The sequence below is a fragment of the Lissotriton helveticus genome, chromosome 10, assembly GCF_964261635.1.
Source record: "Lissotriton helveticus chromosome 10, aLisHel1.1, whole genome shotgun sequence".
NCBI lineage: Eukaryota > Metazoa > Chordata > Amphibia > Caudata > Salamandridae > Lissotriton > Lissotriton helveticus.
Genome location: NC_136071.1, coordinates 1,100,632,300 through 1,100,645,645, shown reverse-complemented (window position 1 = coordinate 1,100,645,645; position 13,346 = coordinate 1,100,632,300). Strand labels below are relative to the sequence as shown.

The 13,346-nt window shown below is 46.6% G+C and overlaps 1 protein-coding gene across 1 annotated transcript in view; it reads left to right on the top strand.

The window, feature by feature from the left end:
* Positions 1 to 4,780: 4,780 nt before the first annotated feature.
* LOC144784803 (Krueppel-like factor 8) overlaps positions 4,781 to 13,346 on the top strand; it is an 857,002-nt gene continuing 848,436 nt past the window's right edge. The window contains exon 1 of the mRNA XM_078663848.1: positions 4,781 to 4,976. The gene's annotated coding sequence lies outside the window, so the exon portion shown is untranslated. The remainder of the gene's footprint in view (positions 4,977 to 13,346) is intronic.

Below are 13,346 nucleotides of genomic sequence, written 5' to 3'. Positions count from 1 at the left end.
ACTTATGAACACACTTATTTCACATGTTGACCAAGTACCATCTTTAGTAGACAGTTATAATTTCGAACTGTCTCACACTCATTTTGATATTGACACCATGATGTTTCCCTAATAAAGTTGTCCCTATGTCATGGTAGCCAATTTTATATTTTTCACTTTTGATTGTTTCTCACTTAGTTTGTTCACTGCATTTAATATCCCACATCATCATGAACATATCTTTCTCTTTGGTATGATCTATCACTGGTGGTTCCTTTGGTTTGGAGAAGCACACGATACCAACAGGTGTGTGGCTCCTTAGCCGGACCATCTTCTAAGGTATCCCAGATGATGAAGCTCTGCCATATGGGTGGGCTGATGGGATTCTTCTCTTTCCTTTTTATAACTTGTAGGTAGACACCGATTCTGCGCCATCTCTTTTGCCCTTATTAGTTTCACAGACCATTGACTGCCTTTATAGTATTGTTATATTGCGAATGGGGGTTTAGCCTGTCTTATGGTCTTTTTTTTTCCCCTAAGACCCCACACCCACCTTTTATTACGTTCACCTGCAGTGTGCCCATTTCCCATTTCTTCTAAAGACTTTGAATCACATACTTTTGATTTAGTTTTCTGAATTTATTAAAATCTATCCAAGGCATATATCACCACACCACAGAAGAGTTAGACATTTCCTATGATATGTTGCAGGTCAACCATTTATATTCACAAGGGCACATAGCTGCAGAGTGTTAGCCAACGCTAAAAACTATATAATACATAGTATTTTATATAGTATGAGATAGTTTAGCTCAAAAGACTATATAGTAAATGTTGTTTGTTCATTCTCTTAAGGACTTGAACACATGAGACAGATCCATACCATGTCCAAAAGAGAGTGCTACGTGGTGACAAGTTCCTTTCCCAATTGCCCTTTCACTTGTGTTCTTGGGAGTGGTGTCTCAGCCTCCTCATAGTACAAGGGGGTGAGACGGAGCAGCATCGAAGTCCAGACACCATGCCCTACCCCAGTGAAACCTTGAGTCTGGCACAGACGGACACACAGAATCAGTGTAATGAACACCACACTTAAGTGCCAAAATTCCTTTCATGAAAAGATATGGAGCCGACTTTGCCTACAGCACAAGTGGCCTTTTTGCAAATCAGTACTTATATGGGTAATGTTCTGCATCCACTTCCCAATATGGTTGAAGCTAAGGAAGATATGAAAAAGGTTTGGAAGAAACACATTGAGGCTCAACACCAATATATTCTCCCACAGAGTCAGGGTTATCTGTGAAAAAATTCTCATTACACACACACACATTTACAAATGACAGGGATGAAGGTCCTTTGCTGTATTTTGGCAGTGAACATGCTGGAGGGCCAGCGCAGTTTCAGCATGAAGACCGTCTAAGTGTTGTCACAGAAGGTAGGCCCTCAGGCAGTGTACAATTGCACTCTGTCATAGCCTGGAAGGACGGAGGCCCTCAATAAAAAAACATGAGATGAATTGGTAAGAGCTTTAATTCCCCATCAGAGTCTGGCTCTGTGGACCTGACAGCCACACTGACTAAGGGCAGGGATACAGGAGAATCTGAATGTAACCTAGTTAGTCAGTGGGCGGCTTCTAGAGGGACCCTGAAATGACTTACTGCTGAAGTCTCCCTTTATTCAGGCAAGGTCACAGCTAGTACTAATTGATATTGTTTTAATATTGCGCTTACTACTCCAGACGAGGCATCGAATCGCATTTTTGGAGAGTAGCATGTTACTCCGGAACCCAAAAAGGATTAGTGGTGAATTAGTAAATGGAAATATGAAATTAATTTGAGCGGTGGACATGTTAGTCTGTTATTTGGATTTTAAAGGATAGCAGAGGGATAGAAGAGGTTTGAATTTATATAGCGCATGCTACCTCTGATGGGGTATTGAATCGCTTTTCGGCAGGTAGCACGATACTCCGGAACCAAAACAGGATTAGTAGGGAATTAGTATAGGGAAATATGAAATTAATTTCAGTGGGGTTCATATTAGTCTGTTTGAAAAGGATAATGAAGAGATAGAAGAGGGAAGGGTTTAGATTTTTTTTCCGCTCATAGCAGAAGGGGGGAGGTTTGGGGTCAGTAAAGGGGAGGTGGCAGGGGAAGAATCAGAGGGAATGGTTTAGAAAGGCTTGCTTGGGAGATATGAATAGTAAAAGATGTATGAGATGAAGCAGGGAGGGGTAGAGGAGGGAGGAGTCTAGAAAGGGTTATTTGGGGATTGTATTAGTAGAACAGTGTTTGGGATGAGTGAGGTAGTGGAGGTAGAGGATATAATGAGAGAGATATAGGGTGAGAAATAGTTTAGTGCATTGGAAAGAGTAGTATAATTAGGTTTTTGTTGAGTCAGAGCGGAGGTAGGGGATATATTGAGAGAGGTACATGGTGAGAAATAGGGTAGTGCATTGGAAAGAGTATTAGAATGGGTCAGAGTGGAGGTAGAGGATATATTGAAAGAGGTATATGGTGAGATATAGGGTAGTGAATTGGAGATGCTGAATTAGAAGCAAAGAAATAAATATAAAGATACATTTGTGGAGAAGCGTGGCTCAGTGGTTAGAGGCGGCAGACCCGGAAGCTGAGATCGGCCGTGGACCAGGGTTCGATTCACCGCCTCGGCGGGTCTCGGGCTCAAAATTCCACGGACTCGATAATTCTCGCTCCGGTGCCTACTCGACTCACGGGGTCACACTCTGCGACTCTGGGCAATAGCTTGCTTAATCTCCACTACGGCCCCTCGCGGCGGGATGCCTGGCTTTCACCTTGTGGCTACCCTGCCGGGGTATCTCACAGGGGAATACCAGGACGGGTTCCCTAAGCAAGCGCCTTGAGACCCCTGGGTGATTTGTGCGCTATATAAATCGAAATACATTTACATTTACATTTACATAAATCCATGGAAGGTATATATGTATAAGGAAGGTAATGTATGTAGATTTAAGTTGTATTTAATAAACTCAGACTTTCAAGTGTTGCTGTTTTTAATGTCAATTTATTTGATTTTATTAATGTTTTGTTGTAATTCAATAGTGAAGCACTTGTAGATAGTTATATGATAAAAGATGTATTTATACAGTCACCTATATACATGTTAAACATAGAATAATATAACCATAAGTAATATGTACATTTGTTAAGTAGAACAAATATCTATATATTTAAAACCATATTTGTTATACAAGTTTATACACAGTAATATACATATCTAGGTACACATCCATAGTCCAAATAAATGCAGAGGTATATGCTATATATTTATGTTTGAGTATGGTGGTTATGTGGGGAAGAGCCAACTCTTGATTAGTCTTCTGAAGATAAGGTAGTTATCCGTGGAACTTATGTTTGGGGGTAAAGAGGGCTATAGTTTGGCTGCTTGAACAGACAAGGATGTGCCACCTATGTTTTTTTTCTTGTATGGTGGGATTTTGAGGTGCGGTACCACTCTAGAGCGGAGGTTCCTTTGTTGAATGTATTTGGTGATTTTATTCCTGATGAAGAGCCGTCCCGTTCCATGTATCGCTTTGTGGGTGATAAAAAGCAGCTTGAACGTGGATCTTCTGGCAAACGGTAACCAATGCAGGGCTTTCAAGGCAGGGGAGATTTGGGCTTGTGATGAGACGTTTGGCACGGGACCCCGGCGGTGTGAGGGGCTCACTGCACGTGCTTTTACTATCCAACAAGGTGCCAGGGCATTCCCCCTGTTTGCATTTCAGCCCACGCACCTTGCCATGTCACATTTCAAGCCGGGGTTCCACACAGAGCCTTCAGACACACAACTGTGACTGAGGCCTCTGAGCCTGACATATTTTATCACACCCAATTAGCAAAACAAGGGTATGACTAAACAAGGGCATGACTCGGAACATTCACTTATAAGAGTATTTGAAGCGAACATAACCCAAAAGAAAACAAAGGTTCTTTCAATTATCATGTTAGCTCCATCATCCTACTTACAATATAGAACTCTTTATTAGTGTATTTTAATTGAAGCATTAGATGTTGTCACGCCAGTTCGAAAAACACCCGTTTTAAAGTACAGTAGAAAAGAACGATTTGCCACCCCATTAGTCTGAGTTTTCCTTGAAATTGGTGAAACAGAAAGGGAGTGGCCCTGCTACAAACGTGCATGCTAAACTATTTCGTATTCGCTTTAGGATTCCTGCTGGGTTAAAGGCTGCGACCAATATTGGGGGCAGGGGTGGTTTTAAGCCGTAGTTATTATAATCATGCAATGTATCTACAGGAAGGCAGAGAGCGGGTGCTTTGAAACTGAAGAGCCAAGGGGCTGTCAAAAGAGACACATGCGTAAACAAACGAGACAACGAAAAGAACCCCAGCAAGAGAAGCACGCAGAAGCTCCCTGCAGCGAAAGGGTTGCATGCACTTGCTGGGAGCTGGTGCAGGCGGCAGCAGCAGGCGTGGGTGCAGCCGAAGGGCGGGGTAGCTCGGAGCCCACCTCCACTCCACCCCTCCCTAAAGCACAGCAAATCCGTTGCAGCGAAGGGACAAAAACAAGGCGCTGAAAGAAAGCCTGGGCGCCTCGCTTCGCTGTTCAAAAGACACTAACACAAATAAGGGGGCACTGACAGCAGAGAAACACAAAATAAACAAGTTGTTAGCGCTGCAGAAGGGGGGGCACTCAAAGTTGTGCATTGCAGGCTGTGCAGCTTTAAAAGGGCTGCGTTGACTGACAGGGCTTGTAGCAGTAAATGGGGTGGAGCCGCTGGGTGGGGTCAGGGACAGGCAGCTGGTGAGAAGGGGAAAAATAAAATCAGCAAGCAAAAGGCGAGAGGGAGCGCATTTAGAGGAAGGAGACAAGAAACCTATTTCTCGAGACAGCCGGAATGCCCTGCCCTGGCTGCAAATATGTTTATAATTTCCATTTGAACGGGCTGTGAGGCAGCCGCCCCTCCCTGGAATTAGAAGGAGGGGATGCGCGCGGAGGAACTCGAAGTAAGTGTACATTTTGTGTTTTTACGAGCTGCCTGCACACATGTGGTCAGTGCGCGCAGTTAGTGGGGAGGAAGGCTCGTGTGCCGACTCCGTGTCGTGACCATGACAGAGGTGGGGTCCGCCCTCTCGCGGCAGTCTCTCAGCCTCACTGTCTCTTTCACGCCTCCCTCTGCGCTGCCCAGAAGGGCTGGCCGTATCTTGGTGGCAGGGGCCGCATGAGAATGTGTCCTGGTGGGAATGAATCCTCCACGATAGTTCCTACCCTATAGTTACCCCACCCTGTTCTGGCTCCCGGCGAGGGCAGTCTCTGGACCAAGGCCCGCCTACCAAGTGGACCTCTAGGGACCTTGTGGCTTGCTTGGCATCTCTTTTAGAGGAAGAAGGTGTGTTTTTATCTGTGTGTTTTGCATTCGTACCAAATGCAGGTCATCTGCCCCAGTGTTACATTCTCAGCCATTCCTAAATATTTGTGTTTAATTGACAATATGTGCTATTCATGGTTTGTTTGCAGTTCACTTGGCTTGCGTCATACTCTCCCTTCCTCTCCCTTCCTCTATGGTTCACTTGGCAGACACGTTTTCACAGTAGCCTTTGCCATGAACCAGTTGTTGACTGTTCTGTAACTGGTTAAAACCAGCTCATGCCCCAGATGTTGTGGGGATTGTTGCAGTTTTAGACCCCCCACCCCCCTTTGCCCTGTAGGCCTATGGTGGACCTCAGCCCACCCAACACCCTATACAGGAATAAGGACAGGTGTAATTTCTTCTCACTTTATGGTAAATTCACTCTGGCGCGATGCAGGTGTTGTGTCTGAACAGGAGTCGGCTAACAGTCTCATCCCAATGATTGTCAGGGAGAAAAATGGATGTACTCCCGAGGCCTGGTTTACATCACCCACTACCCGCCCAAAAAAAGTAACATAATGGGGATCCGCGGCCAATGGCCAATAGGTCAAGGGAGCCATGGGTCGAAAAAGTTTGGAAACAACTGGTCTTGACTGTGGGTATGTGAAGAGAATAACATTGTCCAGGTGCTGTCCCTTCATCCCCAAACATAACAAAGTTGTTCCACCTTGTAGCTGGGTGAAATGTGTTGCTCCCAGATGCCACAGAAATGAGAACTTTAGCCAACTAGTTTATGGGTGGCGATTCATGCATTCACCAAGCCATAATGGCCCTGACATACACAAGGTATATGGTAATAAGAGCACGGTATTACCGATTCCCTGGGTCTCTTCTGGGCTTCCCAGCCTAGCAGCAGCTTCATATTTTTGTTTGTATACACAGTACATATGGAAATTAGACAGTTATACGGGCGATGCCGATGGACACAAGTGAGTGGACTCGTTTCCTTCCCTTGTCGAAGGATTTGGTCTACCAGGATGCCTAGCCCTAGGCCATTTAGGTTGCTCCTTAACAAATCGCTTAGACTGAGCCCGCACCAATGCAGGACAAATAGTTGAGACTTGTCCCACCTGCGCCGAGGGTTAGTAATGTTAGTGATGGCTAGCTTGCATGGCCCCCTTTATTGTTCTTCTTGGTTCCTCTCCGTTGTATCACCTGGTAGGTCCGGGCCCCTTCTGTTCCCTAGAATAGTTTGGGGATCAAACCCTCTGAGGCTCAGGAAAGGTCAAATACTGGTGAGACCTAATGTTGGGATCGTTAACAAGTCTTGTACCGTATCCCAGCGCAGAGCCTTTCTCAGGAGTGCACTTCATAAAGCTGTGAGCACCCACTTTACTACAGGTTCCCTCTCCTCTCGGAAACACTTTTCCAACATTCCAACCAACCTATTCTCCAAGAACATTCTGGTTAGACATTCTTCAGACAAGCCCATCCGGTTACCTCCTCAGTCACTCATTCACACCAAATATATTGAGAGCCAGACCCTGCCGGTGCATATTACTGACCTCCATTCCTTTGCTAGGATATGCATATCAGTTATCCCACTCCCAGAAGAGTTGTGCAGCACTTTCACCTTAAGGGGTCAATGGTAATACACACATGTGCTCACATTCACCCTCTCTCCATTCACTCACTCACTCTGTAGAGTGAGACCCCCTACACTATTATGTCATGTAGTTCAAAGACTGAGTTATTCTTGTTTTTAATTTCTTTGGGGCTTATGTGTAGTGTTTAAAGTCTTTCATTTTTTTCCACTTGAGGGCACTTTCAGTCCAGAGATTCATTCAAAAAGCCAATATTTTAGTTAACGCTTAAGTTTTTGATTTAGTATTTTCCCAAAACGAACTAACTATTGCTGCTCATATGTCGGATGGGTTAGAGTCGGCTGTTGGATGGACTCAATGGGAGTCTAGTCTGACATTGTAGATCTACTCGACTATCCACTTCATTTAAGTAGTTAATTGGGCCGGGCCCCTTTGTTAGCGTCCATCAGAACAGCCCTGGTTTTAGAATCCATCCAACCCCATGATTGTCAACTTCTGCTTCCCTTTAGGTTTTTTTCTGATGGTCACAACAATAGTTCCTTATCCTGCAATTGATTGGCTTTTCCTGTTTAAGATCCTCCCCATCCCATCATTTTGGCCCATTTAAATGGCACTAGTTTGTATATCTCTCTCCACTCATTTCTCTTTCTTCACTTATGTCCTTGTTGATTGACCGAGTGGTCACAGAGTTAGACTACCTAAGATGGCGAGAATATTATTTGAGTGATGGGTCGCCCCACTTCCTGCTTTAGACTTTTCTCCTGGTCCCTGTTTTTCACTGACTTACTCATTCCAGTATTGGTTCCTTTGCCCCAGTGCAGTGTCCATTGTCCCTGTTTTTTTTTGTGGCTGGATGATCACTACAATAGACATATGTAAGACAATGGACAGAAAGAAGCAAGACAACACTGGAGACTGTTTTAATATTTCATTTTTATTAGTTGGACAGTCTGATTTGGGCCACACAAGTGACTGCTTTCCAACTACTTTATTCAATGGAAAGGCCGTTTGCATAGTCTTACGGGGCTTAAGTTGAGAATGTCCCATTCTTGGGAATGCTGGAGTCTTAACCTCTTGGAATGAAAACACAGCCACAGTTTTATCTGGACGCATGTGCTTCCTCTCTCCACATCTCTTAGATTTATATTTCTGTGAAAAAAGCAAATAGTTTTAACCTCTCGGAGAGTCTACACCCTCTCTGTCAATATAACTCTTCTTGCTTGGCTTTCATTGAAGTAGCCCAGATACAGAAGACTCTCCATCACTGGTCTGTGCAATGCAAGATATATACTCATACCCATAAGGCTCATGCGTACCTCCTCAAACTTCTTTGTGCTATGATAGTTGGTTGTAAGAAGCACCCACAGACCAAATCATCTTGGTGACTAGTTCTCTCACATTAGGCCTCTCTGACAGAACCCTAATGTCTACAGACTCTGGCCTACCACACCTGGTGCCTGTTATATCACCTCTGTAGGCTAAGACGTTCTTTCGCTCTTGGGGGTTTGGGAGAAGGGAAGTCTCTGGAACCTCTTGTGGCTCTGGGGCTTGAGTCAACCAGAAAACAAGTTCAAATAAGCCATCAAAACCACACTATTCTCTTAACCCTTCTCTCTCTCTCCGCATTTTCACTGAGAATTAAACCAGCGCATTGAGGCACTGCTTGCACCTCACCCTAAAGCGTGCTTTATGAATATTTGTCAACCTAGCTTCCCACCACACTATTTAGTGAACACAAAGTACTGTGCCATGCAATAATCACCCCACACCAGAACCCTGTAAAGTGTGGAAAATCCTATACCACCCAAAATGTTGCACCATCACCCTCATTACATTTGTCACGCAACAAGATGATCACAAAGCACCACACCATCCTGCAGTCATACAGGATGAACCCTCACTGAAGCAACGCGCCCTTTCCAACACAGTACTACTCAAAACAGCACTGCTGCACACATCCTAACTATAATGCTTCTAATGCAAAGCACACAAGCAGCATACTAAATCATCTTATACAACAAATGACCTGAAGCAACACTTAATCAATTCACACTTGTTAGATTTGGGGGTCTCTAGTTGGCACAGGTAGATACTTTTGACTAATAGGGACCCTTGCCTCTAGTCAGGATAAGGGGATTACACTCCTAAAATACCCCCTGATCACCCCCTTGGTAGCTTGGCACGAGCACACAGGCTTATCTCCGAGGCAATGTGTAAAGCATTTGTGACCACATACAGTAACCCAGTGACAACACTACAGATGGACACCACAAAAGGTTTTTATATCAAAAATAAGTATATTTTATATAGATTTACCACAAGACCACAAACAACACAAATACACAATACTGTTACGTTAAGATGGTAGATTTAGCTTAGTTAAGTTCAGTTCTTAAGATGCGACACTTTGCGTGAATGTACCTTAGGTTGCGTTGCGCTTCCACGACAAGCAATGTCGCAGCGAGGGAAATGCGGCAAACTACAAAGAAATAAAAACGTCAAGATCATCCAGAAGGCACGCTTCTCCGGGGATGCGAGAAGTTCATGGTTCGATGCGTGCACTGCAGCGGCGACACCCTTATTCAGCGATGCGATGGCAACATCTCCAACTACGGCACTCTTCTCCCACGATGCGTGAAGCTTCTGCGCAAATCGGCACCTACAGCAGCGACATCCACGATGCGACGGCAGCAGCTCCGACGGCGGCACGCTTCCCGGGGATGCAAGGCGCTTTTCTTCGGTGCAGTGCGACAGTTCCAGCGGTGACACCCTCCTTCGGAGTTGCGACGGCAGGCAGAGCGACGGCGACATGCTCCGACCTCGTTGCAAGACTCTTCTCTTGATGCGGTGCAATGCGACAGCTACAGCGGCGACACTCTCCTTCGGAGTTGCGACGGTAGCAGCAGCGACACGCTTCCTCTTCGTTGCGCGACGCTTCTCTTGATGCGGTGCAATGCGACAGTTCCAGCGGCGACACCCTCCTTTGGGGTTGCGACAGCTGGCACGGCGACACGCTTCTTCTTTTATGAGTCGCCCTTCCAGCTTCTTGTGACACGCAGTTCCTTAGAAGGCCCAAAACAGCAGCAGGCAATTCCAAAGAACTCTGGGGAGCTGGGGGTTGAAGTCTGTTGTCCCTGAGACTTCAGCAGGAGCCAAGCTCTTTTCCAAGCCATTGGAGAGCCTTCACAAGTTGAAAGCAAAGTACACAAAGTTCCCTTCTCCATCCTTTGACAGTAAGGCAACCACTGCAGGCCAATCCCCCAAGCAGCACTTCAGCTTGGGAATAGTCTGTCGTCAGTTTCTTCAGGTTCCTCTCCCCAGTAAAGGCTTCTGCTTGTAGTCCAAAGTGATCTAATTTCATGGGATCAGGGTCCTAATATTTATACCCCGAAATCCTTAGTTCTCTGAGGGGAGAGGGGCCTTTGCCCAGTCCAAACAAGTTCTGAAGCACTCTGTTTACCAGACTTCACCTTTCCTTTCACAGTGCAGGACAGAAACATCTGACGCCCCACAGGAGGTGGAGCCAGCATTGTGGAAGGCAAGTACAGTCCTGGAGCACTTTGTTTACAAGACTCCTTCTCTTCTTTCAGTGTGCAGGGCAGAGACATCAGCCGCTCCCCAGGAGGTGGAGCCAGCATTGTGGAGGGCAGGCACAGCCCTATTCAAAGTTCAGGTGCAACTCCTCCCTCCCATCTAGATGCAGATCTCTCTATTTACCACTGGGCTGCCTCATCCTGTCTCTTGGAATCCCCCGCCCCGCCACTCACAAAACCAGACAAGGAATACACTACCTAGCAGAGGCAGGCTTGAAAGGTCAGACAAGCAAATATCTACTTTCTAAAAGTGGTATTTGCAAACACAGAATGTTAAAACCAACTTCACTAAAAGATGTATTTTATCATTCTGAGTACTAAACTCGAATTTCTACCATGTTCTCTGAGTCAGTTAGGATTATAAAATGTAATAATTCCAACAGCCCATTCTGGCCTATGGAGAACAGGTAGCCTTGCAATAGTGAAAAACTGTAATTCACTATTAGGACATGCCACACACATCAGGGCTTGTCCTACCTTATACTTAGAATGCACCCTGCCTTTGGGCCTACCATAGGGGTGACTGATGTGAAGAAAAGGGAAGGTTTAGGGACTGGCAAGTGGGTGCACTTGCCCAGTCAGCATGACAGTACCAGACTGCACGCAGGCTCTGCAATGGCAGACCTTAGACACATTTTACAAGGCTGCTTTTGTTGGTGGCACAACCAGTGCTGCAGGCCCACCAGCAGCAGTTGGATTTACATGCCCTGGGCACACGCAGTGCACTGTACTAGGGTCTGACAAGTAAACCAAATAGCCAAACATGGAACCACTGATTAATACATCAATTTACAATAGGGAGCACATGCACTGTGGCACTGAATAGCAGTGGCATAGTGCCCAACACCAGCAAAAACACATTAGGCACCAGTAAAAAACTGCAGGGAGACCCACACCAATGGTGCTAGGTCTAACACGTGTCCCCTCCAGCTGAAATGTGGGGAGAACTACCCTCATTCCTGGGAGTTCTCATCACTAAGGCGGAAAATCTGGACAGACAATCAGCTTTGGCGTGTTCTGTACCAGGGCGGTGTTCCACCGTAAAGTCCATACCCTGTAGGGAAATGGACCACTTAAACAGCTTTGGATTCTCACCCCTCATTTGCATCAACCATCTGAGGGGCCTGTGGTCTGTCTGAACCCGGAAGTGAGTCCCAAACAGGTATGGTCTCAGCTTCTTTAGTGCCCAGACCACAGCAAATGTCTCACATTCAATAGCACTCCACCTCTGTTCCCGGGGAAGTACCCTCCTACTGATGAAGGCTACAGGTTGATCTAGGTCCTCCTCATTCATCTGTGACAGAACAGCCCCCACACCATGCTCTGAAGCGTCTGTTTGAACAATAAACTCTCTTGAGAAGTTGGGTGCCAGGAGCACGGACGCCGTGCATAAGGCAGCTTTGAGGGCCTCAAAAGCTTTCTGACAGGTGTCAGACCAAATCACTTTCTTGGGCTGCTTCCTGGAAGTCAGCTCTGTCAAGGGTGCAACAATGTTGCAATATATCCCTTGAAAAACCTCCTGTAATACCCTGTGAGACCTAAAAAGGCTCTCACCTCTCTCTGGGTTTTAGGTGGCTCCCAGGCCAGGATGGATTAGATCTTGGGTTGTAGGGGCGCCACCTGACCGCTCCCAACTTGGTGTCCCAAGTACACCACGGAACCCTGCCCGATCTGGCACTTATTTGCCTTGATCGTGAGGCCTGCCTTCCGCTGCGCCAACAACACTTCCCAGAGGTGGCGCAGATGTTCCTCCCAACTGGCACTGAACACTGCAATGTCATCCAGATAGGCAGCACTAAATTCATCCAGTCCAACCAACACCTGCTTGACCAACCTCTGAAAGGTGGCAGGGGCATTCTTCATCCCAAAGGGCATGACACGGAACTGGAAATGCCCATCTGGTGTGGAGAATGCTGACCTTTCCTTTGGCCCATCAGTCAAGGCGATCTGCCAGTACCCAGACGTTAAGTCAAACGTGCTGAGGTACCGGGCAGCACATAGCTGATCAATGAGCTCATCAGCTCTGGAGATGGGGTGCGCGTCAGTCTTCGTGACTGAATTGAGCCCTCTGTAGTCGACACAGAACCTGAGTTCGGGTGTGGCACCCAGCGCTGCATCCTTCAGTACCAAGACGACTGGGCTGGCCCAAGGACTGCTGGAGGACTCAATCACCCCTAGCGCAAGCATCTTTGAGACTTCCTCTTTGATGCAAGCCCTCCCTCTGTCAGTTACCCTGTAAGTTTTATACTTCACAGGTAAGCTGTCTCCTGTGTCCACATCATGGACACACCAATCTGTAACACCAGGAACCAGGGAAAACAGATCAGAAAACTGTCCCAGCAACTGGCGGCAGTCATTCTGTTGCTCATGGGTCAGGGTGGAAGAGAGGTTAATACCATCCACTGACCATCTTGCTCTGAGGCTGACAGGAGGTCAGGAAGAGGCCCAGTCTCCTCCTCCATCCCAGCATCTGTTGTCAAGAGCATGCCCACTTCAGACCTCTCTAAGAGGGGCTTTAGGCGGTTGACATGCAGGACCCTCAAGGGGTTCCTAGGAGACCGCAATTCCACCAAGTAGGTAACTGGACTCTTGCGCTCCACAACCTCAAAAGGTCCGGTCCACGTATCTTGGAGCGCACAGGGCTCCACTGGGGCCATGACCGACAACTTCTGTCCAGGTTGAAGCTCTACCAGAGTGGCATTCTGGTCATACCAGTGCTTCATCTCCTCCTGGCTGGCTTCCAGATTCGCCTCAGCGAGTTGCCTGAAACGCCTAGTCTGGTTCCTGAAGGCCAACATGTAGCTATATACATCCTGGGGAGGTTTCCTG